Source organism: Brachycentrus maculatus, unplaced genomic scaffold, assembly GCF_059751285.1.
Source record: "Brachycentrus maculatus isolate JH-2025_06_01 unplaced genomic scaffold, ASM5975128v1 h1tg000516l, whole genome shotgun sequence".
In the NCBI taxonomy this organism is placed as follows: Eukaryota; Metazoa; Arthropoda; class Insecta; order Trichoptera; family Brachycentridae; genus Brachycentrus; species Brachycentrus maculatus.
This window is the reverse complement of record NW_028281262.1, coordinates 168726-195888: the sequence shown is the minus strand read 5'-3', so window position 1 is coordinate 195888 and position 27163 is coordinate 168726. Positions and strand designations below refer to the sequence as shown.

At 40.4% G+C, this 27163-nt stretch overlaps 1 long non-coding RNA gene across 1 annotated transcript; it reads right to left on the bottom strand.

Annotated features, from left to right (window-relative positions):
* Positions 1–14487: 14487 nt before the first annotated feature.
* On the bottom strand, positions 14488–24463 carry LOC148301796 (uncharacterized). Its single transcript, XR_015838749.1, has 3 exons — positions 23457–24463; positions 22738–23025; positions 14488–14668 (listed from the first exon to the last, which is right to left on the bottom strand). It is a non-coding gene; the product is annotated as an uncharacterized LOC148301796 (long non-coding RNA).
* Between the last annotated feature and the right edge of the window lie 2700 nt (positions 24464–27163).

Here is a 27163-nt window from a genome sequence, read left to right as displayed (position 1 = left end):
ACCTAACCTAACCTAACCTAACCTAACCTAACCTAACCTAACCTAACCTAACCTAACCTAACCTAACCTAACCTAACCTAACCTAACCTAACCTAACCTAACCTAACCTAACCTAACCTAACCTAACCTAACCTAACCTAACCTAACCTAACCTAACCTAACCTAACCTAACCTAACCTAACCTAACCTAACCTAACCTAACCTAACCTAACCTAACCTAACCTAACCTAACCTAACCTAACCTAACCTAACCTAACCTAACCTAACCTAACCTAACCTAACCTAACCTAACCTAACCTAACCTAACCTAACCTAACCTAACCTAACCTAACCTAACCTAACCTAACCTAACCTAACCTAACCTAACCTAACCTAACCTAACCTAACCTAACCTAACCTAACCTAACCTAACCTAACCTAACCTAACCTAACCTAACCTAACCTAACCTAACCTAACCTAACCTAACCTAACCTAACCTAACCTAACCTAACCTAACCTAACCTAACCTAACCTAACCTAACCTAACCTAACCTAACCTAACCTAACCTAACCTAACCTAACCTAACCTAACCTAACCTAACCTAACCTAACCTAACCTAACCTAACCTAACCTAACCTAACCTAACCTAACCTAACCTAACCTAACCTAACCTAACCTAACCTAACCTAACCTAACCTAACCTAACCTAACCTAACCTAACCTAACCTAACCTAACCTAACCTAACCTAACCTAACCTAACCTAACCTAACCTAACCTAACCTAACCTAACCTAACCTAACCTAACCTAACCTAACCTAACCTAACCTAACCTAACCTAACCTAACCTAACCTAACCTAACCTAACCTAACCTAACCTAACCTAACCTAACCTAACCTAACCTAACCTAACCTAACCTAACCTAACCTAACCTAACCTAACCTAACCTAACCTAACCTAACCTAACCTAACCTAACCTAACCTAACCTAACCTAACCTAACCTAACCTAACCTAACCTAACCTAACCTAACCTAACCTAACCTAACCTAACCTAACCTAACCTAACCTAACCTAACCTAACCTAACCTAACCTAACCTAACCTAACCTAACCTAACCTAACCTAACCTAACCTAACCTAACCTAACCTAACCTAACCTAACCTAACCTAACCTAACCTAACCTAACCTAACCTAACCTAACCTAACCTAACCTAACCTAACCTAACCTAACCTAACCTAACCTAACCTAACCTAACCTAACCTAACCTAACCTAACCTAACCTAACCTAACCTAACCTAACCTAACCTAACCTAACCTAACCTAACCTAACCTAACCTAACCTAACCTAACCTAACCTAACCTAACCTAACCTAACCTAACCTAACCTAACCTAACCTAACCTAACCTAACCTAACCTAACCTAACCTAACCTAACCTAACCTAACCTAACCTAACCTAACCTAACCTAACCTAACCTAACCTAACCTAACCTAACCTAACCTAACCTAACCTAACCTAACCTAACCTAACCTAACCTAACCTAACCTAACCTAACCTAACCTAACCTAACCTAACCTAACCTAACCTAACCTAACCTAACCTAACCTAACCTAACCTAACCTAACCTAACCTAACCTAACCTAACCTAACCTAACCTAACCTAACCTAACCTAACCTAACCTAACCTAACCTAACCTAACCTAACCTAACCTAACCTAACCTAACCTAACCTAACCTAACCTAACCTAACCTAACCTAACCTAACCTAACCTAACCTAACCTAACCTAACCTAACCTAACCTAACCTAACCTAACCTAACCTAACCTAACCTAACCTAACCTAACCTAACCTAACCTAACCTAACCTAACCTAACCTAACCTAACCTAACCTAACCTAACCTAACCTAACCTAACCTAACCTAACCTAACCTAACCTAACCTAACCTAACCTAACCTAACCTAACCTAACCTAACCTAACCTAACCTAACCTAACCTAACCTAACCTAACCTAACCTAACCTAACCTAACCTAACCTAACCTAACCTAACCTAACCTAACCTAACCTAACCTAACCTAACCTAACCTAACCTAACCTAACCTAACCTAACCTAACCTAACCTAACCTAACCTAACCTAACCTAACCTAACCTAACCTAACCTAACCTAACCTAACCTAACCTAACCTAACCTAACCTAACCTAACCTAACCTAACCTAACCTAACCTAACCTAACCTAACCTAACCTAACCTAACCTAACCTAACCTAACCTAACCTAACCTAACCTAACCTAACCTAACCTAACCTAACCTAACCTAACCTAACCTAACCTAACCTAACCTAACCTAACCTAACCTAACCTAACCTAACCTAACCTAACCTAACCTAACCTAACCTAACCTAACCTAACCTAACCTAACCTAACCTAACCTAACCTAACCTAACCTAACCTAACCTAACCTAACCTAACCTAACCTAACCTAACCTAACCTAACCTAACCTAACCTAACCTAACCTAACCTAACCTAACCTAACCTAACCTAACCTAACCTAACCTAACCTAACCTAACCTAACCTAACCTAACCTAACCTAACCTAACCTAACCTAACCTAACCTAACCTAACCTAACCTAACCTAACCTAACCTAACCTAACCTAACCTAACCTAACCTAACCTAACCTAACCTAACCTAACCTAACCTAACCTAACCTAACCTAACCTAACCTAACCTAACCTAACCTAACCTAACCTAACCTAACCTAACCTAACCTAACCTAACCTAACCTAACCTAACCTAACCTAACCTAACCTAACCTAACCTAACCTAACCTAACCTAACCTAACCTAACCTAACCTAACCTAACCTAACCTAACCTAACCTAACCTAACCTAACCTAACCTAACCTAACCTAACCTAACCTAACCTAACCTAACCTAACCTAACCTAACCTAACCTAACCTAACCTAACCTAACCTAACCTAACCTAACCTAACCTAACCTAACCTAACCTAACCTAACCTAACCTAACCTAACCTAACCTAACCTAACCTAACCTAACCTAACCTAACCTACAAAAAAAATAAAAAATAAAAAATAATAATAAAAAAAATAAAATAAAAAAATAAAATAAAAAAAATTATCAAAGTTCAAACTTCAGAGTCAACGTCAAAAGGTAAATTTCAAAGTTCAAAGGTCAAAGGTGAAAGTTCAAAGGCAAAGGTCAAAGTTCATAAGTCAAAGATCAAAGAAAAATGTCAAAGGTCAAAGAAAAATGTCAAAGGTCAAAGAAAAATGTCAAGGGTCAAAGAAAAATGTCAAGGGTCAAAAAGGAAAATGTCAAGAGTTAAAGAAAAATGTCAAGGATCAAAGGAAAATGTCAAAGGTCAATGAAAAATGTCAAGGGTCAAAGGAAAATGTCAAAGATCAAAGAAAAATGTCAAAGGTCAAAGAAAAATGTCAAGGGTCAAAGAAAAATGTCAAGGGTCAAAAAGGAAAATGTCAAGAGTCAAAGAAAAATGTCAAGGGTCAAAGGAAAATGTCAAAGGTCAATGAAAAATGTCAAGGGTCAAAGGAAAATGTCAAAGATCAAAGAAAAATGTCAAAGGTCAAAGAAAAATGTCAAGGGTCAAAGGAAAATGTCAAGGGTCAAAGGAAAATGTCAAAGGTCAAAGGAAAATGTCAAGGGTCAAAGGAAAATGTCAAAGGTCAAAGGAAAATGTCAAGGGTCAAAGAAAAATGTCAAGGGTCAAAGAAAAATGTCAAGGGTCAAATAAAAATGTCAAGGGTCAAAGAAAAATGTCAAGGGTCAAAGAAAAATGTCAAGGGTCAAAGAAAAATGTCAAGGGTCAAAGAAAAATGTCAAGGGTCAAAGAAAAATGTCAAGGGTCAAAGGAAAATGTCAAAGGTCAAAGAAAAATGTCAAGGGTCAAAGAAAAATGTCAAGGGTCAAAGGAAAATGTCAAAGGTCAATGAAAAATGTCAAGGGTCAAAGGAAAATGTCAAAGATCAAAGAAAAATTTCAAAGGTCAAAGAATATTGTCAAAGGTCAACGGAAAATGTCAAAGGTAAAAGGAAAATGTCGAAGGTCAAAGGGCAAAGAGCAAAAATCAAAGTACAAAGATCAAAAGGAAGAAGTTCAGATTTTTGAAGTTAAAATGTCTATGTTTCGCCTTTGCGAATGCCAAAAAAGGTTAAATTAAATTATTTACATAAGAACGTAAGTAAACACGAAATTTGTCAAAAATCAAACAGAAAATATCACAATAAATAAACAGCAAGAAGAAACTCAACAAAACTCTTATCTTGTACGCAAAGAATAAACTAAAGAAACTAAATTAAGTAGCGAAAAATGAACGAAGAACAAAAAAATAATTAAATACCATTTTATGAAGATATTTTGTCACCTGTAAACAAATAGTCGGAAACTCCGTATCGATGAATGGTAGAAGAAATCTGCTTTCCGCTTTCTACTGGTAGACAGGTGGCGGTAGTGTGCCTGAAATGAACAAGTGAGAAGAATTCATTATTTTTTACTATTGTCGTTGATCGAAAAACATATGATTTTATAGTCTATGGTCCTCCATATATGCGTGTGTGATTGGAGGACTCGAAGAGGCGAGGGAGAAGGAAAGTAGAAGACTTGTCCTGTAAGGGGAAACGTCAGGGACTTAAAAAAAAAAAAAAAAAAAAAAAAAAAAAAAAAAAAAAACCCTTATTGATATTGCTTTGTGATGTAGCTGTTGCTGTTGCTGTTGCTGTGATTATTGTTTAATTGGCGTGTAGGCTTGATGATATTTTTTTGCATTTGTCGTTAGCGAATAAAGAGGTAAATGATATAATGATTCATTTTATCAAGCACCCGATAATGGATGTATATACGTACATGTACGTAATAGACGCCATCGTATATACGTTATATCCATATGTTAGGGTACATAAATCGAAATGAATGAACTTAAATTGCATGTTGCTTTGACCTTTTTGCACGTTCGTCCTTATATCAATCATAATTGATTGTTATAAGGACGAACCTGCAAAAAGGTCAAAGCAACATGCAAAATTTACAAACACGCAAAATTTACTTGCCATTTTTAGTAATACTTGTTTTATTCAGGATCGTTTTGCTGCTGACTTCATTTGTGTTTATCGAATGTCACTGACAGCTCCTTTTGACGCGTTGTTTTCTCAGTGTAAAAGTTTCTAAAAGATTTAAAGTTTTGTTAATATATTATATATTGTATAAAAAAGGAAGAATCGGTTTCTAACATTAATTCATTATTGATCCGTCGTCTCGATAGTCGTTATTATTTCCAATCAACTTGAACGTTTCAGAAAACGATAACCTCAAAACTCCCAAAGAAAAATTGTTTCCACAGAAAAAATACCATTCTCGATTATAATCGATATATATATTATCCTCGCAACTCTGTTTCGTTGTTCCCGTGAACACTGTGTTTTCTCTTACGTTTCCTTTTGGAGTTATTTCCAGAGTGATTACAGTCATGTTCGAGATTTTTCTATTCGTCAAATCTCTGAACATTCCACCGATCCCCATCTTTTATAATCAACATGAGTTCTGCTGATAACCATAACGTGACACGTCCACGTCTACGTGTGCAAGTGTGTGTTCATTTTCAATTTCGTGGATTTGCACGTACATGCACGTGTAACTCTGCACGTGTTAATTCACGTGTAACGAGTTCACGAGTTATGACACGTGTAATTACACGTGTAATTGCACGTGCAAGTACAGTTAACTGTACGTGTAATTACACGTATGAATACACGTGTTATCGCACGTGTAAATCCACGAGTTATGACACGCTTAATTGCACGTGATATTTTACATGTAATTGCACGTGTAATCGCACGTGTAATCGCACGTGTAATTGCACGTGTAATTGCACGTATTTTTGCACGTGTAATTGTACGTAAGTTGCATTTTAACCTTTGACCTTTGACCTGTGAACTGAGACATTTGAACTTTGACCTTTGCCCTTAAAAGTAATACATTTTTACTTTGTCCTTTGAAATTAGACATTTGAACTTAACCTTTAAAATTAGACATTTGAACATTGAACTTAGACATTTGAACTTTGAACATAGACATTTGAACTTTGACCTTTGACCTTTGAACTTTGACCTTTGAACTTAGATATTTGAATTTTGATCTTTGAAATTAGACATTTGAACTTTGACTTTTGAACATTGACTTTTAACCTTTGACCTTTGAACTTTGACCTTTGATCTTAGACATTTTGACTTTGACCTTTGATCTTTGAAGTATGACATTTTTACATTGACCTTTGAACTTTCACCTTTGACCTTTGAAGTATGACCTTTGATATGAAAAATAAGAAGAAATGAAGATGAAGACGGAAATGCAGATGAAGAAAAAGGTGAAATGAAAATGAAGACAGAGATCAAGACGGAGATCAAGACGGCAATGAAGACGGAGATGAAGACGGAGATGGAGACGGAAATGGAGATGAAGATGGAGATGGAAGATGATATGATGAATTAGATGAAATGAAGATGAAGACGAAGATAGAGAAGAACACGGAGATGAAAACGGAGATGATGACGGAGATGAAGACGAAAATTGAGATGAACACGGAGATAGAGACGGATATGAAAACGGAGATGAACATGGAGATGAATACGGAGATGTACACGGAGATGGAGATGAAGGCAAAGATGGAAATAAATACCGAGATGAAGACGGAGATGGAGATGAAAAAAGAGATGAACACGGAGATGAAGACGGAGATGAAAACGGAGATGAAGACGGAGATGAACACGGAAATGAACACGGAGATGAAGGCGGAGATTGACATGGAGATGAAGACGGAGATGGAGATGAAGACGGAGATGGAGATGAACACGGAGATGAAGACGGAGATGCACACGGAGATGGAGATGAAAACGGAGATGAACACAGAGATGAACACGGAGATGAACACAGAGATGAACAAGGAGATGAACACGGAGATGTAGACGGAGATGAACACGGAGATGAAGACGGAGATGAACACGGAGATGAAAACGGAGGTAAAAACGGAGATGAAGACGAATAATGAGATGAACACGGAGATGTAAACGAAGATGATGATGGAGATGAAGACGGTGATGGAGATGAACACGGAGAAAAACACGGAGATGAACACGGATATGGAGATGAACACCGAGATGAGAACGGAGATGATGACGGAGATGAACACGGAGATGAAGATGGATAATGAGATGAACACGGAGATGAAGATGGATATTGAGATGAACACGGAGATTTAAACGAAGATGATGATGGAGAAGAACACGGAGATGAAAACGAAGATGATGACGGAGATGAACACGGACATAAACACGGAGATGAAGACGGAGATGATGACGGAGATGGAGATGGAGATGGAGATGAACACGGAGATGAACACGAAGATGAACATGGAGATGAAGACGGAGATGAAGACGGAGATGAACACGGAGATGAAAACCGAGATGAAAACGGAGATAAACACGGAGATGAACACGAAGATGGAGATGAACACCGGGAGGAGAACGGAGATGATGACGGAGATGAACACGGAGATGAACACGGAGATGAACACGGAGGTGAAAACGGAGATAAACACCGAGATAAAAACGGAGATGATGACGGAGATGAACACCGAGATGAAGACGGAGATGGAGATGAACACGGAGATGAACACGAAGATGAACATGGAGATGAAGACGGAGATGAAGACGGAGATGAACACGGAGATGAAAACCGAGATGAAAACGGAGATAAACACGGAGATGAACACGAAGATGGAGATGAACACCGGGAGGAGAACGGAGATGATGACGCAGATGAACATGGAGATGAACACGGAGATGAACACGGAGACGAACACGGAGATGAACACGGAGGTGAAAACGGAGATAAACACCGAGATAAAAACGGAGTTGATGACGGAGATGAACACCGAGATGAAGACGGAGATGGAGATGAACACGGAGATGAACATTGAGATGAACATGGAGATGAACACGGAGATGTAGACGGAGATGAACACGGAGATGAACACGGAGATGAATACGGAGATGAAAACGGAAGTGAAAACTGAGATAAACACGGAGATGAACACGGAGATGAACACGGAGATGTAAACGAAGATGATGAAGGAGATAAACGCGGAAATAAACACGGAGATGAAGACGGAGATGGAGACGAAGATGGAGATGAACACGGAGATGAACACGAAGATGAACATGGAGATGAACATGGAGATGAAGACGGAGATGAACACGGATATGAACACGGAGATGAAAACGGAGATGAAAACGGAGATGATGACGGAGATGAACATGGAGATGGAGACGAACACCGAGATGAGAACGGAGATGAAAATGGAGATGAACATGGAGATGAACACGGAGATGAACACAGAGATGAACACAGAGATGAACTCGAAGATGGAGTTGATCACAGAGATGAGTTAGGAGACGGATATGAACACAGAGATGACCACGGAGATTAAAATGGAGATGAACACGGAGATGAACATGGAGATGAACACGGAGATGAACACTGAGATGAACACTGAGATGAACACGGAGATGAACACGGAGATGATCACGGAGATGAACACGGAGATGAACACGGAGATGAACACGGAGATGAACACGGAGATGAACACGGAGATGGAGTTGATCCCAGAGATGAGTTAGGAGACGGATATGAACACAGAGATGAACACGGAGATGAAAATGGAGATGAACACGGAGATGAACATGGAGATGAACACGGAGATGAACATGGAGATGAACACGGAGATGAACACGGAGATGAACACGGAGATGAACACTGAGATGAACACTGAGATGAACACGGAGATGGTGATGAAGACGGAGATGAATTCGGAGATGAAAACGGAGATGAAGATGGAACCGGAGATGAACACGGAGATGAAACCGGAGATTAACACGGAGATGAAGACGGAGATGAACACGGAGATGAACACGAAGATGAACACAAAGATGAACACGGAGATGAACACGGAGATGAATTCGGAGATGAAAACAGAGATGAAGATGGAACCGGAGATGAACACGGAGATGAATTCGGAGATAAAAACGGAGATGAAGACGGAAACGGAGATGAATACGGATATCGAGATGAAGTCAGAGATGAAGACGGAGATGAACACAGAAATGAATACGGAGATGAAGACGGAACCGGAGATAAAGATGGAGATGAACACGGAGATGAACACGGAGATGAACATGGAGATGAACATGGAGATGAAGACGGAGATGAAACGGAGATGAACAGAGATGAACACAGAGATGAACTCGCAGACGGAGTTGAACACGGAGATGATGACGGAGATGAACTTGGAGACGGAGATGAACACGGAGATGAAGACGGAGATGAGCACGGAGATGAAGACGGAGATGAACACGGAGATGAACACGGAGACGAAGACGGAGATGAACACGGAGATGAAGACGCAGATGAAGACGGAGATGAAACGGAGATGAACACAGAGATGAACTCGGAGACGGAGATGAAAACTGAGACGGAGTTGAAGACGGAGACGAACATGGAGATGAACACGGAGATGAACACGGAGATGAACACAGAGACGGAGATGAAGACGGAAACAGAGATGAACACGGAGATGAAAACGGAGATGGAGATGAAGACGGACACGGAGATGAAAACGGAGATGAAGACGGAGATGAACACGGAGTTGAACACGGAGATGAACACGGAGATGAAATCGGAGATGAAGACGGAGATGAACACAGAGATGAAGACGAAGTTGAAAACGGAGATGAACACGGAGATGATGACGGAGATGAACACGTAGATGAAGACGGAGATGGAGATAGTCAAGGAGATGAAGACGGAGATGAAGACAGAGATGGAGATGATGACGGATATGGAGATGAACACGGCGATGAACACGGAGATGAACACGGAGATGAACACGGAGATGAAGATGGATATGGTGATGAAGACGGATATGAAGACGGAGATGAAGACCGAGATGAACACGGAGATGAACACGGAGATGAACACTTATACTTCTTAATTCATATTATAAATACAGTCGAACTTGGTTATAACGAGGATGAAAGGACCGACTGATTTTGCTCGTTATAATTGTTCCTCGTTATGTTAGAGAATGTTTTTTTTTTTTAAATACCTATCACATGAAGTTTTTCATCTGGAACGGTCACATAACACAATATGTCACAGTTGAAACAAAATTCATACAATTCACCCATTACATATGTCATATTTTTCAGTCAATCCAGTTTTCCTATAAAAATGGAAAATCTTGTGCTGCTTAAGTACATACCATTGCAGCAGTTTGATTAAAATTCGTGCGATCACAGTTCCCGTATGTTTTTTTTTTAATCCGTGATGTTTTTTTTTAATGCAGATAAAAGTACAATATTGACACTGAGAATGACGAAAACTTTTTAAAAACTTCAATTTTAATTTCTACCTGTTCACGAGAGACGCTTTTTCTTATTAGTACATTTGTTGATAATTCGAGGGTTTGTTTTTAACTGACCTGCTCTAGAATTGATTTGACATTCCCCACCTCGAAATGTTTTTTACTATGCAATGCCCATAGTAAGCATAGAACATACAAAATATGGAAACTATCGTAAAAATCCCCGAAACAAGCATGACGTTCGAAAACTATATGATAAGTTAATGTAACAAAGTAGGTCCTTACAGACATGACAAAGCTTTCAATTTGCAACATGCAATTAAAAACCTATATGCGTGAAACCTTTTTTTACTGTCGGTGACAACACCAAATTAGTAATTAAAAGTCATAAACGTAATCCGATCCCGGCGGCAACGGTCTAATTGCCCGGTCGAATTTTATTGCTTAAGGTCGAAAATGTTTTAAAGCATTCAAATATTTTCATCATAAAAAAAGAGCAAATATTTTTTTGCTCCCTATAAGCCGAGGAGTTCCTCGTTATAAACGTGAATAAATGTATGGAGAAAATCAGAAACAAAAATGTCAACGAACGTTTCCTCGGTATAACCGTGCTCGTAATAACCGAGTTCGACTGTATGCGATAAAAAAAATTGCTCACTGTTCGGTATTTATTTGGAAACGACCTGGCAACCCTGCTTACAAGTTTTCTCGTTACTGCTGGAGTTGCAACTAAAACAAGAATGACTTGGATGTCGCCTTTGAAGTATACGTCACGTAACACGTGCTGATGAAATTTTAAAATCTGCGGATAAATGTAAGATTAGCATTTAATGAAGTTCTATAGGAACCAACATGCGTGGTATTTTATTCAGTTTTAGATGAATGAGCTGATACCACATATAGACTGGATCAAACGCCGAATAACGAAGTCAGAGCTCAGCTAGTGTCCGCATGCCGCGTGCGACATGCGGCTGAAATTTCACACATGGAAAATCTTTGTTTCACACCGACAATTTTACAAAAAATCAGATGTTTAAATCAATTTTTAGATCAACACAAAACACAATAATAATAGAAATATACAATACATGTACATTTTTTATAAATTAAATTATTATAATCACACAATACACACATGGGTATCTTAAAAACAATTATTTGTAATCAATTCCTTAAAATGTTTATATTGTCCGATTTGAATATAATAAATAACAAATTTTAAAAAACACTAAGTAATACATTATTACTTAGTGTTTTTTAAGTTTAATATCCACATTAAACATTTAAAAAACAAATAAATTTTTAAAAAAATTATAAAAACACAGAAAGGAGAGTGAATGTTGGGAACAAAGTGAACGGTGCACTGAAATCAGTTATAGTAAATAAAAACCTATCAGCTGAAGCCCTGAGTCCTGGTTCCAACTCTAATGTATGGAAGTGAAACATGGAGTTGGCAAAAGAAGGATGAAAGTAGACTGAATGCAGTCGAAATGCGATCTCTCAGAAGAATGTGCGACAAAATGATGTATGATAGATGTGCGAATAGTAAAATAGGGAAGGAATGCAAAGCTGAGATAAGCATTATCGATAAAATTAAGAAAGGTGGGTTGAGATGGTTTGGACATGTAGAACGAATGAGTGAGGAAAGAACGGTAAAACAAATTTTTGAGGCGAATGTAAGTGGAAAAAGGAGCAGAGGAAGACCGAGAAAAACATGGCACGATCAGGTATGCTAAATACTTGAAAGTGGTCAGGTTAGGAGTCGAAACAATCGGCGGGTATGTATGAGGAGATGCATGAACGTGGAAGAGACGAAGAATGTTTGCAAAGTCAGAGTGGTGTGGCGTTCTATTCTCTCTGCCTACCCCTGCGGGGAAGCGGCGTGATGGTTAGTTAGTTAGTTAGTTAAAACAAATAATATTACTATAATAAAATACAATGCACATTCTTTTTCAATATAAGTTTTACGAATATAATATATCAGATGAAAAAATAATTTGACGTGAAAGTTCCTTTCACGATTGAATAAGGAAGCTGATGATTGTGTAATATAAATTTGTCATAATAAATATTGTTTACAAAACACGACATCCGGCATCCGTGCATGATCCGCGTACACTTCTGAAGGGTAATAATGACCAAAGTGCAGAAAAACAAGCACTAACGCGTATTAAAAATGCGTGCGAATATAGATCACATAGGCAAACATTTTTGAGGTTATTAGGTTGAATTTCGTATGACACATATTTAGGACTGCTAAAACCGTAAATAACATCTCCAACATTTGGGAAAAAAAAAAAATTAAGCTAGGGGAGACCACAGAAAAAGCTAAAACATTGCCTCGATCAAAATCGAAAATACAAGGCACAGCATTGATCTTTTATACTTATTGACATATTTTACCATCCGGTTTCATTAAGGGTTATTTGTATTTAATGTTTATATGTAGTACATATCGTAGTCGTACAGGAGAAAGTGACCAACTGACAAAACGTTAAAATGTTCAGGAGGGCCATTTAACCGTTTTTACATTTTTGTCATCAATTAAAAACAAAGAAATAATGTATTCACGATTGTGATTGTTTTTGTGTGAAAAGAAATGTTTGCTTATATTGAAATGAGTAAATAATATTTTAGAAAAATTTTATCCTAAAGTTTTTAAAATTACTTAAAGCAGTAACTTTGTTTGTCTAGAAACATTTAAATATCAAATATTTCATACAAAACTTTAACTAACTTCATGGAACTTCATGGAACTTCATGGAACGTAAGGTCTGCTGATGACAGTCAACAGTCCGCCTTCTCCTGAGGAGTTTTACGTGGTTTCCTCCCAGCAATGAGCAAATGCAGAGAAGTTCCTATTTGACCCACACTAGATGATCCCTCCTGTTCCCAACACATATTCAAATAAAAACATATTTAATTAGCTAGAAGAAACAAAAATCCACTAAATGATCTATAAACCTTGTACATAATAAGCAAGGTAAATAATAAATGCAATTCCCATCTAAAAGAAAAAAACTAACTTCATGGCGTTGAAAATTGTTACAACAAGCAATAATGTCCAACTGTCACTTGGTCACTTTTGCTTGTAAAGAAAATAAACATCAATGCAGTTAGTCATTTTTAACAATTTAAAATATTATACTTCCAAGTATAAAATCGCTCTGGGATTTTTTCAGGGCAGTATGAAGCTAGTAAGATGTCAAATAGTTAATAATCACGTTTTTGTAAAAACTGCAGTTGGTCACTTTCTCCTGTATGACTACGATATATAAATTTGATATAAGTATGCCGTATGGACGTTTTGCTTGAAGGTAAGGGAGTAATAAATCATCTACAAATAGGTTGTCGGCGCCATTTCTTTTCGGCATTTATTTTTTTATTATTTTACTATTAATCTTTTTAAAATCAAGTCCGTCGAAAAGAATTCAGAGTTGTTCTGCACTTATAATTTGACGACAGGAATGAAATGGCCCCGTTTTTGTTGTTGTTGCGAAATATGTTATATGTATATGTATTAATATCATTACCGCACTGACCGGACTTATGTACATGTAGTCTGTAGTAGGTGATCAATCTTTTCTCAGTATGTACGAGTATGTATTGAATATTTATAGGAGTGTGTATTATGTTAGAAAATAACTGATTATTTGAGTGACATTAATTGAATTCATTTTTTATCTAAAAATATTTGAACTATAAATGCAATATCTGAAATGTAATACTTAAATATTATCATAATGCATATTCTTAGATTCAGTATGGAAATACTCAATAGATATTATGTCTCGACAGCGTTTATTACGTTGTTGTAGCATAAAAGTAGAAATATCATACACAGATATTATTTGGAAAATTTGCTATTTACTTTACCTAAAACCACGAGAAAATTATGGATGGTGAGGCGTAATCAGTCCGTTATTAAAAATTTAATCAAGTTGTGGTGGATGAAGGAAACTGTATACCTACACACGTATTGTTTGTATATGGTCGAGAATATTATCGATTTAACAATCATTATTTGATTTATAAAAATAAAATACACATAATAATATTGAGAGAATCAATATATTTATTTAAAAACATTATGTAAGTACGTTCAAACACCGAAGATCTATGTATGTAAATAGTAACCACTGCGAGATTGTTCACTTCCATGTGCACCACATCGTAAAATGTAAATATAATGTTTTTTTTTTGTTCTTGTAACATCTTTGTAGTTTGTGATTGCTGAAAACAACACAAGCAATGTGTAACCGGCGTGGGTTACGTGCGATGACTCTCAAAAATGTACACGCCTGGCCTTCTTCGGAATCTCCCAACTATGCCACCGTTGTAAGGGGTGACGTTCCAGACGGCCCCGCCGTACCGAGTTACCGAGTAAGCTGGATACGGACGGAGGTGAATGGATGTATGAGCCGGGAAGAGCGGGCACTGGACCGACAAGTCAACCTCAATAGCCCTGATAAGGGCTTTCCGAAACTGGTCCGTGAATCGGTATAATGAGGCAAAACGGTCCAGGCTGGCGGCGCGGCGAGTCGTCCAAGGAGCGGGAGCGGAGAAATGAAACACAGGTTTCAACAGTCACACCAGAACTGGTTTATTATTAGAAAATGCGCCCTCTATATACCCGGCCGTGATCGCGTACCGCCCGACAGTGGGAAAGTACAGCCAATCAGCGGCCGGGGGAGAGAGACAGCCATATCTCTGTCTCTCTCTAATGGGCACCGGACGGGCTACACTTTCATACCGTACCGGTGCCGTTCCAACAGTTCGTTATTACATTACAATTTACAAGTTTATTTTATCAGTAATCTATATCAGTAATCTATTTATACAACTTAACATCTAGGCGCATTTAATATTAACATTGTCTTATTCTTTCTTACATCTAACACATTCTGTAAATACATGAGAAATCGGTAGAATCCATAGAGGCCCTTCTTCGGGCCGCATTCCGACGGGCGACCGTTTCGCTCGCCGCCAGGCGCCTGGAATTCTTTTTCAGGGCCGCCGCACGGGGTGTGCGATCTGTCCGTAACACTCCCCCCGTGCAGCTAGTCTGCACCAAATTTCCTGGGACGGATTGCACGTTCTTCTCCCTTATCACGCCGATGGTGATGATTGTGGCCCGTTCAGCGTGGTCTCTCGGCAGCATCCTCGCGTCACCAGAGACACCAGGCCGCGACTCGCCCTGATGGAGTCGCCTTCCGGGTCACAACGCCAGACTGGAGAAGTCTGGGCTTGAGGTGATGCTTCGCGTCACGTCCAGTGATCAGCATCCTTGTCATCCTTCCAGAGTCATCCGGCCGCATCCATACTCGGGCGGAGACATCTGGCTGCGACTTGTCATCTAAGTCGCCTTGGTTTCCATATTACATTTGCCAGGCTGGCATCGCCTGGGCTTGAGTTGATGCTCCGCGTCACATCATGTGATCACCCGGCAGCATCCTTGTACGGCCAAAGTCATCCGGCCACATCCATAATCGGGCGGAGACGTTTGGCTGCGACTCGTCCTTCGTGAAGTCGCCTTGATTCCCCAGCATCCTTACCAGAGTCATCCGGCCGCAACCTTGTTCGGGCGGAGACGTCCGGCTACGACTTGTCCTAAGTCGCCTAAGTTCCGGAATTCTCACCGGAACCGCATGTGCCAGGCTGGCGTCGCCTGGGCTTCAATTGATGCTCCGCGTCACATCCTTGTGATCACCCGGCAGCATCTTCGTACTGCCAGAGTCATCCAGCCGCAATCATTCGGGTGGAGTCGTCTGGCTGCGACTTATCCTGAGTTTCCTAAGTCGCCTAAGCTCCGGTATTCTCACCAGAACCGCAGGTGCCAAGCAAGCGTCGCTTGGGCTTGAAATGATGCTCCGCGTCACGTGCATAGTGATCACCCGGCAGCATCCTTGTTCGGCCAGAGTTGCCAACCGCAATCGTTCGGGTGGAGACGTCTGGCCGCGACTTATCTTAGTTTCCTAAGTCGCCTAAGTTCCGGAATCCTCACCGGAACCGCAAGTGCCAGGCAAGCGTCGCCTGGGCTTGAATTGATGCTCCGCGTCACATCCTTGTGATCACCCGGCAGCATCCTTGCCAGAGTCATCCGGCCGCAACCATTCGGGCGGAGACATCTGGCTGCGACTTGTCTTAAGTTTCCTAAGTCGCCTAAATTCCGCATCGGAACCGCGTCAATTGCCAGGCAAGCGTCGCCTGGGCTTGAGTTGATGCTCCGCGTCACATCCTGTGATCACCCGGCAGCATCCATGTACGACCAGAGTCGTCCAGCCGCAATCGTTCGGGTGGAGACGTCTGGCTGCGACTTATCTTAGTTTCCTAAGTCGCCTAAGTTCCGGAATCCTCACCGGAACCGCAAGTGCCAGGCAAGCGTCGCCTGGGCTTGAATTGATGCTCCGCGTCACATCCTTGTGATCACCCGGCAGCATCCTTGCCAGAGTCATCCGGCCGCAACCATTCGGGCGGAGACATCTGGCTGCGACTTGTCTTGAGTTTCCTAAGTCGCCTAAGCTCCGAACTTCCCGTCGGAACCGCATTACATATGCCAGGCTAGAATCGCCTGGGCTTGAAGTGATGCTCCGCGTCACGTGCTTGTGATCACCCGGCAGCATCCATGTGTGGCCATGAGTCATCCAGCCACAATCATTCAGGTGGAGACGTCTGGCCGCGACTTTCCTTAATGTCGCCTTGGTTCCGAACTACCCGTCGGAACCGCATAAGTTTCCTGGCCGTCAGGCCACGACCCTTCTGTGAGTCGCCTTGGTTCCGAACTACCCGTCGGAACTGCATAAGTTTCCTGGCCGTCAGGCCACGACCCCTCTGTGAGTCGCCTTAGTTCCGAACTTTCCGTCGGAACCGTATGAATTTCCGGGCCCTCAGGCCGCGACCCCTCCGTGAGTCGCCTTAGTTCCGGATTTTCCGTCGGAACCGTATGAAGTGTGCTACCGGGCCGCGACTTGTCCGAGAGTCGCTCCGGATTTCCCATCGGAACCGCATCAGGCGGCAAATCGTCTCGGGCCCGCAGCGACCCCGCCTTCCCATGATTAGGCGGTTGCTGCGTGGTAGCCTTCGCCGTTCTTGCACGCGTATTCGCCGCGCGGCTTCTTTGCTTTGATACTCCCAAGGAGTCGATTGCGCACAATTGCGCCTGTAGTACTCCGCTCGCGGAGTCATTCCCCTTCACTTTGGGGCGTCCGTACGTGACCGGTCCCAGTGCGGTCACTATAGTCAGCTGACCGTCCCTTTGAAGCACTGGGGTGTCGATCGGGAACATTAGAGACGCGTTGTCGAGGCCGATAAGCAACTGCGGCTTGATAACGCCTCCGGTCTGCGCGAGCGCGCCACCTTCACGAACAAGATCCAAGTCCTTAATGGTCCTCGCCCTGATCTCGAATTCCCCGTTTTGTTCACTTTCCAAAGTCACCGTTACACGCTGTGACCTGTATGTGTTGCCTCGTCCACACGCGCCTTTGATTGTCAGATTCCTTGCTATCCCCGTAGCACCTATCGCGCGGGCGACACCCTCCTCGAGGAGGGTCACAGACGCAGCCTCGTCCAACAAGGCGAACACTTTTGCGGTCCCCCGCGGTCCCTTCAAAGTAACCGGCAGCACTTTGAATGTGACCGGGACCTCACAGTCATTTGTCCACAGCACCTGCGCACTGTCCACAGCGTCCTCACTTTCATCTTCCACAACACTGTCCGTGCGGAAGGAGTGCAGGATCCTATTGTGGTGTTTTCCGCATACATCACAACTTCTCGCTTCACAATTTGGCACCTTGTGCCCTGATTCCAAACACTGGTAACACAGTTTGGACGACCGCACAAAGTCCCAGCGGTCATCCACGGTTTTCTTCTCGAACCGTTTGCATCGGCGTATGTTATGCCCGTTGGCCTTACAAAATACGCATTCCTTATCACTTGTTGTGTCGCGCGTCGCAAACACGTGATACCTCGGCTCGACGCGTCGAGCGTTCTCGCGGCGGGCGGGCTCGGCGCACTTGTCGCGCTGACCCGCGCGCTCCTTGTCTCTGTTCCTCGCCACCATTCTGAACAGACCTCCGTGGCGCGTGATGCCGGCGGTGATCTCGTCAAGCCAAGCGGCGAGATCGTAGATACTGCTCCTCGTTTCTAGGCGGCGATCGCGGAACCAATCCCACCGGAGTTGCGTCGGCATCTTGGCAACCATCTCCGCTAGCAGCTGCGGGTTGTCGAGATAGCAAGCGTCCATCCCGTCCACGGTGGTGATGACGTTGCGTATCGAAACCGCAAAATCCACGACTGCTTCATCCGCGGGGTGGTCGGCGAGACTCGGCATCCTCCGGGCGTCTTCCAGTATCTGCGCGATGATGAGTGTCGGGCTGCCGAAGGCGTCCTCCAGCGTCCGCAATATTTCCGACACGTTGCGCGGATACAGTAGCAGGCCTGCTACCATGTGACGCGCACGCCCTTCCAGTGCGCGCGCCAATCTTCCGATGTTGTCAGCGTCCCCTATCCCCCATCTCTCAGTAGATTGGAGATATGCCGCGTTGAAGCGGCGCCATTCCCTCGGGTCTCCGCTGAACTTAGGCAACTCCGGTGGCTGCCCCGACCATCGAAAGTAGTCCCCGCCTCGGGGTGAGGGCTCCGCGTAGATTCCTCTTCCGTCATCTCTGCGGTGCCGTTCGTCCGGTCGAGCTCTGTCGACCCATTCGCGTACCGGGTAGCGATCGCGTTCGTCCGGTGCGCGCCAACGCAAGCCAGAGGTCTCCATACGCCTCGGCTCCGCGTTGCCAGTAGGCGCCGGGCCATGTCCCCCGGGCGCTTCTCCTCTGTGGCCTGTCAGTTCGTCCCGCGATTCCCCAGCGAATCGCGTAGGTTCCGGATCCAACACCGGAACCGGTAGAGCTGCGGCCGATGTCCTATATTTCGTTCTGGGCTGATTGGCGGCGTCGTCTTGCCGCGTTCGTAGGTGGGTGGATTTTTCGACACCCGGTCGTGACTCCTCCATGAGTCTTTCCGTGCGGGGCGCCGAAACTGTGACGCCACCCGCGATAGCCTCCCCCCCTGGGGGGCTTACGTTAGCTGCTGTCCACTGTGACAGGAGCTCACGGAGTTGCTGGAACTGCCTCTCGCTGCTAGCGGCTAGCTCCGCCATCTGGCGGCGCAAGTCGCTACTCGTATCAGTCCGGACTGAACTGACCGAGTCCCGATCCTCCTCACGGCGCTGCTCTTCGGGCTCCATGGCGACGTTGCGTCCCGACCTCAGGGATGCAGGCATCGTAGCTGGAGACTGCGTTGAAGGATCCGGCTCGAAGGACCAAAATGTAACCGGCGTGGGTTACGTGCGATGACTCTCAAAAATGTACACGCCTGGCCTTCTTCGGAATCTCCCAACTATGCCACCGTTGTAAGGGGTGACGTTCCAGACGGCCCCGCCGTACCGAGTTACCGAGTAAGCTGGATACGGACGGAGGTGAATGGATGTATGAGCCGGGAAGAGCGGGCACTGGACCGACAAGTCAACCTCAATAGCCCTGATAAGGGCTTTCCGAAACTGGTCCGTGAATCGGTATAATGAGGCAAAACGGTCCAGGCTGGCGGCGCGGCGAGTCGTCCAAGGAGCGGGAGCGGAGAAATGAAACACAGGTTTCAACAGTCACACCAGAACTGGTTTATTATTAGAAAATGCGCCCTCTATATACCCGGCCGTGATCGCGTACCGCCCGACAGTGGGAAAGTACAGCCAATCAGCGGCCGGGGGAGAGAGACAGCCATATCTCTGTCTCTCTCTAATGGGCACCGGACGGGCTACACTTTCATACCGTACCGGTGCCGTTCCAACAGTTCGTTATTACATTACAATTTACAAGTTTATTTTATCAGTAATCTATATCAGTAATCTATTTATACAACTTAACATCTAGGCGCATTTAATATTAACATTGTCTTATTCTTTCTTACATCTAACACATTCTGTAAATACATGAGAAATCGGTAGAATCCATAGAGGCCCTTCTTCGGGCCGCATTCCGACGGGCGACCGTTTCGCTCGCCGCCAGGCGCCTGGAATTCTTTTTCAGGGCCGCCGCACGGGGTGTGCGATCTGTCCGTAACACAATGAATGAATTAATGAGTTAAAATAGTTATTAAAACTTGCAAAAAAGCAAGCACTTTTTTGAAAGAGAAAAAACGTGTTAAGCGTAAAATGTACTGTAACTAAGTAAACGTTATTTATAATATTTTAAAAAGCTTACTGAAAAAATATCACTTCACAGATGAGCCCACAATATATATATATATATATATATCGAGCCACGTACAGAGAACTAAATTTTGTTGGATTTTTAAAGTATATTGGTATATAACTCATTTGGAATGCATTTTTGTAATTATTTTTGTCCGCTAATTAAAAAATATGTATTTACTTTCCCTCGAATTCATTAGAATATTTTTTCCTGTCGAAAATTTCCAGTCTCTATTCTTTGTCCCTAATAAATATCTGATCACGAGAACGCAATCAATTTATTATAATATTTATTTATATTTTACTTTCAATCATTTGAAATAATCCAAGAATGAGTAAACGGTGATAAATGAACATAAAATTCAATAACTACTTAATAATTACTTTAAACAATCACCCAGTTTTCCGTAGCCAATCAATAAACATGTGATGCTTAGTTTTTAATCAGCCATTGTACCCCATTATTAAAACTGACCATTTATTTTTGTCTTCAAAACGGGACATCTACCAATTTTTACGTATTATGTAGTATGTTTATTCAAGAAAACGCGTATTTTTTCATAGTTTTATGTATTAATAAAAAGAAAAGGAATATTAATAAAGAAAATTAAAGGAATAAATAATATAAATATGAAAAAATTATGTTGTTTTATATTTTTCTGATGAGCAATTTTTTTCCCAAAACTTCCGAAGGAAGATCGTTTGCGACAAATATTTCTTTATGAAACGAATATACAAATTTTTAACTGTATTCACAACAAAGCAAATACTGTACATTCGCGGTGAATTTCTTGTCAGAGCTGATCAAATCATTCTGTGAACAATCGAGTCCCATCGTCTTGGCCTAGCACGAGTTCTGATAACCTCAGTTGAAGCTCAATTCTTATCAAATATATGTATTTTATTTTAACATTTTTATTTTTATTTTTATGATTTATTTTCTATTACTTTTCCTTTTCCGTTCGTAGATGTGGAAATTGCTTTTAAATTTATGATGCATAATCGTCTGCTCTAGTGAGTGGATTACTTCTTAAAGTAGTATACCTAGTGAAGATTACCTAGTAAAGATTACCTAGTAAATAACCAGTACTGTACTGCCTTACTCATAGACATAGAAAAGGCATTTGATAAGGTACAATGGAAAAAGCTCTTTTAGGTGATGGACGATAGAGACATAAAATACAGGGACAGACGTATAATTCACACACTGTATAGAGAGGAAGCTGCTATAGTTCGACGTGGCAATGAACAAAGAAGAAAGGATTAGACATGATGTAAGGGCGAGGGTGTTCCTTGTCGCCAGTGCTGTTTAACGCATATGGAATAATGGTTGGGATATCCTGGAGAGACCACACCTCGAACCACGAGGTATTGTACTACGAATAATCGAAGAAAGAAGGCACCCACTCGCGACTATCTCGAAGAGATGCTCCAAAGGGATCGGTCACGTGCTGTAGTTGTATTGATATCAGTAGTGATTTTTTATCTATACTTTCAATTTACGAAAATTTATGAAAAATTAAGAGGAAGTGTATTTTTGTTGACAAAGTATTACAAAATACACCTAATGAAAGGCAAATATTGATGAATAAAATAATTAAGAGCACAGTGTATTTTTACTGAACAAAATATTGTATTACAAAATAAGTAGAATCAATATTTAAATTAACGACGTACAAAACACCCGTCCTTAGTGTGTTAAAACACAGATACGCAAAATTGCACCGCGCTGCCTTCGACGATACAGATTGATTTTACCCTTTACAACGTTGCCAAATCTATGCAACGGCAAATATATTTTTTATAAGTACTGTTTCTATTATACATATAAAGCGTAATGGGTTTTTGTCAGTTGTGTACATTTTTATTTTTTTCATGACCATGATTTTTTTTCTAGTTTCCAGTTGATGTTCTTACAATGATCACCGTGCCACGAGGACATGGGCTGTTCAACGCATGAGGAGCCAAAGAGGGTTTCACAAACAGACCAGAGTGGCAAAGGAGGTGCCATTTGTTGTTTATTTGGTTTAGTTAAGATTTGTTAAGTTATGCTCAATTCTGATACCTTGAAGAAACCCATTTGACCAGGATGTTCTCGATGGCGGCCGTTGAGATTGGTTGGTTCGATTGCTCCTCCTCGTTGTCAGCTTCTCTTTGAGTTCCATCATGTTGCTGGACTACTAGTACTTGGCACTACAGTTGTCAGCTCTTCTTAGTGTTCTTCAACGAGCTCGTGCGCTGAACCACTCGAGTGTCCTCAGCTGCTTGTCCCTGCATCGGAATGCAGTCCGTGAGTTGCGTAATGGACGAACATAAATATCGTTGTGCGCAGCATTCGTTATGCGAGGCATCACTGTAAATTAATAATAAAATAATTATTGTTTGAGAAGATTTATTTTAAATTTAAATAGTAAATATGGATGGATTTATGTTATTAGTATTGTTTGGATTGGATTGGGTAAGATCCGATCATTTAGATGATTTGCATCAGTGAATCCGTACTCTAATACCGAAACAATAAATCTTTCGTCGGATAAATAGGACCGATAAGGCTAGAGAATTTTTATCACAAATATTATGACGTAAAAAAAACAGGTAATCAAAGTAATTCACAAATATTTTAAGCCATAAACATCGCTTATAAGTGAGATACTGTTGTTCTATCGAGCTCGCCTCTCAATACATGTTTCGACATTATAAGTACTATTGCGAAATATTTTTTTATAAAATGTTTTTAAGATAGAGAGAGAAAGAGAGATCTATTAATAATGTGATGATACCTACCAAAGACAGACGCGGAGATGGACGAACCGAAGCAGCGACCCAAGTCGCTGTTAAAAGCGGTGACTTGTCACCGTCGACGGTAAGTCGCTGTTGAGCTTATCTATGCGATTTAGTTAGTTTAGTTCGCTGCTTCAAAAATCGTCGCAACATCTCCGAGTCCGGCGTAATGTTGACGTTTGAATGATTTCGACTCGGCTACGGCTCGGCTAAACAAACAAACGCAAACATCCAACTATGATCGGAGACTCGTCGGTTGCCGGTTGCCGGGAGGATTTTGGTCGGCCAATGCGGCGAAGCGATACATGTCTCTTCTAGGAACAAGAACAGACAGGTATAGCGTCCAAAGTTTTTTTTTTTTAATTGCAAAAGTGATTTGTTTTTCGATTTTTTTGTATTTTTTATTACTCTTTGTTTTATGTTAGTTTGGTGTACCACCATCCTTTTTCTTCTTCTATACCTAGTTCAAATGAAATCAAATAAATCTAATAAAGAATTTAGGCGATGATCGCGAAAATTGTAAATTTTGTGGTAAATGGGAACTGTCAAAATCAGTTGTACATAGTACGTCCATATGATTTACACTGTGAGAAAAAAACTCGATATTCGTTAGTATGACTGATTGTTCTTATGAATTAACGCCTGCAAAATAAAGATAGTCATCGAACATGGATGATTTAAATTATCACGAGCACACAACGGGCTTATGTAGGAACAATGAGGATTATTTTCTCGTGAGTGCTGGAGTAGCTACTAATTACAAGAATGACTTCCATGTCACTCTTGATGTACCTATATGTCACGAAACACATGCTAATGAAGCTCAAAAACTGCGGATAAATAGTTTTATAGGAAGCATCTAGCGTTGTATTTTATTCAGTTTTAGATGAACGATTCAATATCACATATAAATTGGATCGAACGCCGAATAACGACATCAGTACTCGGCTGTCCAAATTTAAAACGCAGTAAGGGACATTTTTTGTAGTACGTTATTTTTTGCATTTATGGACTAAGTAGACTCTACTTAGTCCATAAATGCAAAAAAAAGTGTTTTAAATTTAAACAGCCGTACTATTGTCGGAAACGGTATCAGTACTATCGAGTGGAAATTCACCTAAAAAATCTTTGTTTTACACCTACAGTTTTACGAAAGTGCAGATATTGAAATAATTGAAATTAACACAATATACAATAATAATAATAGTCATAATAGGAACATGCAATGTATTTTTTATAATAAATGCAATTATCACAATCACACAAATGGTAGTATTCACTTAAGTATCTCAAAAATAATTATTTCCAATCAATTCCTTAAAATGTTAATAATAAAGTCCCATTTTAGCATAATAAATAACAAATTAAAAAAACAGGTAATTAATTATTTTTACATCCACATTCAAATGTTTAAAAACAAGTAATATTACAATTATAAAAATACAATGCAGAATTGTTTTAAATGCAAGTATTATAAACATAAGATATCGGATGAAAAAATAATTGGACGTGAAAGGAAGCTGATGATTTTGTCAAATAAATTTGTCAAAACAATACTGGATAATATCCATATTATGTATATGTACAAAACACGACATCCGTGCATGACCCGCGTATACTTCTGAAGGGTAATAATGACCGAAGTGCAGAATAACAAACACTTAAGCGCGAATTAAAAATGCGTGCGAATATAGATTACATAGGCGAACATTTTTGAGGTGATTAGGTTGAATTTCGTATGACACATGTTTAGGAATTTGCAAAAACAGTAAATAACACTACACATTTGAGAATAAAAATATTTGAGAACAAAAATAAATTAAGCTGGGTGAGACCACAGAAGAAAGTTAAATCATTGCCTCGATCAAAATTTAAAAGACAAGGCCACAACGTTGATCTTTTCTATTTATTGACATATTTTACCATCCGATTTTATTTAGAGTTACATATTTGTATTAAATGTTAATACTGTAATATTATTTTGACAAGTATGCTGTATGGACATTTTGCGTGCAGGTGAGGGAACTGGCATTGGTATGTATTGTAATAATAAACCATCTCTAAATAGGTCGGCGTTATTTATTTTCGCTGTTATTTTTATTTACTGTTAATATTTTAAAAGCAAATCAGTCGCAAAGAATTCGTTGTTTTGACAATGGGATTTTTTTAATTACCTAACGTCCAAGTGACTGTGAAATCTAGCTACGGCTTATGCAACACCCCTTATCATTACCCTACTCAGGCTTCAACTTTTTAAGTTTCATAGCCTATTCCTACTCGTGAGTGGATTTACACTTTATGTTCAAAGTTACTATAATTTCATGTAATTCATGATTGAAAATTCTAGGCAAAAACACACGCTTGACAACAGGAATAAAATGGCCTGCGTTTTTGTTGTTGCGAAATTCGATCTTAATTTATATATCAATAGGATCACTGCACTGACGGGACTTATCTACTCGTACCTGTAGTAGTAGGTGATCAGTCTTTTCTCAGTATGTATGTATTGAATATTTAACACCCCGATGGGTGTGTATTATGTGAGAAAATGACTGATTATTTGAGTGACATTATTTAAATACATTATTTCATCTACGAAAATTATTACAAATACGATATCTGAAATGAAATAAGCACCTAAATATATTCATAATGCATACAAAAAAATACAGATTCTACAATAAGTGTGCTATTACTCAATATATAATACATTATATCTGACAGCATTTTTTGCGTCGTTGTAGTAGAAATATCATACGTATATATTTTAAATGAGAATTTGCTATTTACTTTACGCAAATATACGAGAAAATGATGGATGGTGAGGCCTAAACAGTTCGTTATTAAAAATTAAATCAAGTTGTGGCAGAGGGAGAAAACTGTTTACCTACACATAAGTCTGTTGTTTTTATATGGTCGGGAATATTATTGACTTAACAATAATTATTTAATGAATAAAAACATAATTTATGCAATAATATTAAGAAAATACATAATACAAATATTTCTATAAAAACATTATATAATACTTAAGTTCAAAGACCGAAGATCTGCCACCTAACCACTGCGAAGTTGTTCAATTCCACGTGTTCCAATTTGTAAAAATGCAAATAAATGTTGTTTTTTGTAACATCTGGTGTGTGATTTCTGAAAAAAAAATACAAACAATGAATTAATAAATTAGGTAAAATAGTTATTAAATTGATAGTTATTACATTAGTTATTACGATCGAGATAACACTGCGTTTATACGATGCAGTGCCCTATGCACCATTGCGGTGCGGATAAGGGTTTGAAGATGAAGAAGTTATTGCAACCAAAAAAACAAACACTTATTTGAAAGGGAAAAATGTGGCGAACGTAAAATGTACCATAACTAAGGAAACGTAATTCCTTTTTAAAAACTTACTGAAAAAAATATCACTTCACAGATGAGCCCACAAAATACTTCATACATCCAGCCATGTTACATCATTATACATACAATACATTTAAAAAAAAAAGATACTTTTCAATTTTAATAAACAGTCATATCGAAAAAAAATTAAAGAGAAATATGTATTTGTGTTTATTATTATTTTAAAAAATACTTTATTTCACACTATTTTTGTGAGCCTAAGCGGCTCACTATTAAAAATAAGTATTGAGTAGAGTGGATTTGAAGTTCGAACCCAAAAACTCTGACTCGAGAGTCCGCGACACTAACCACG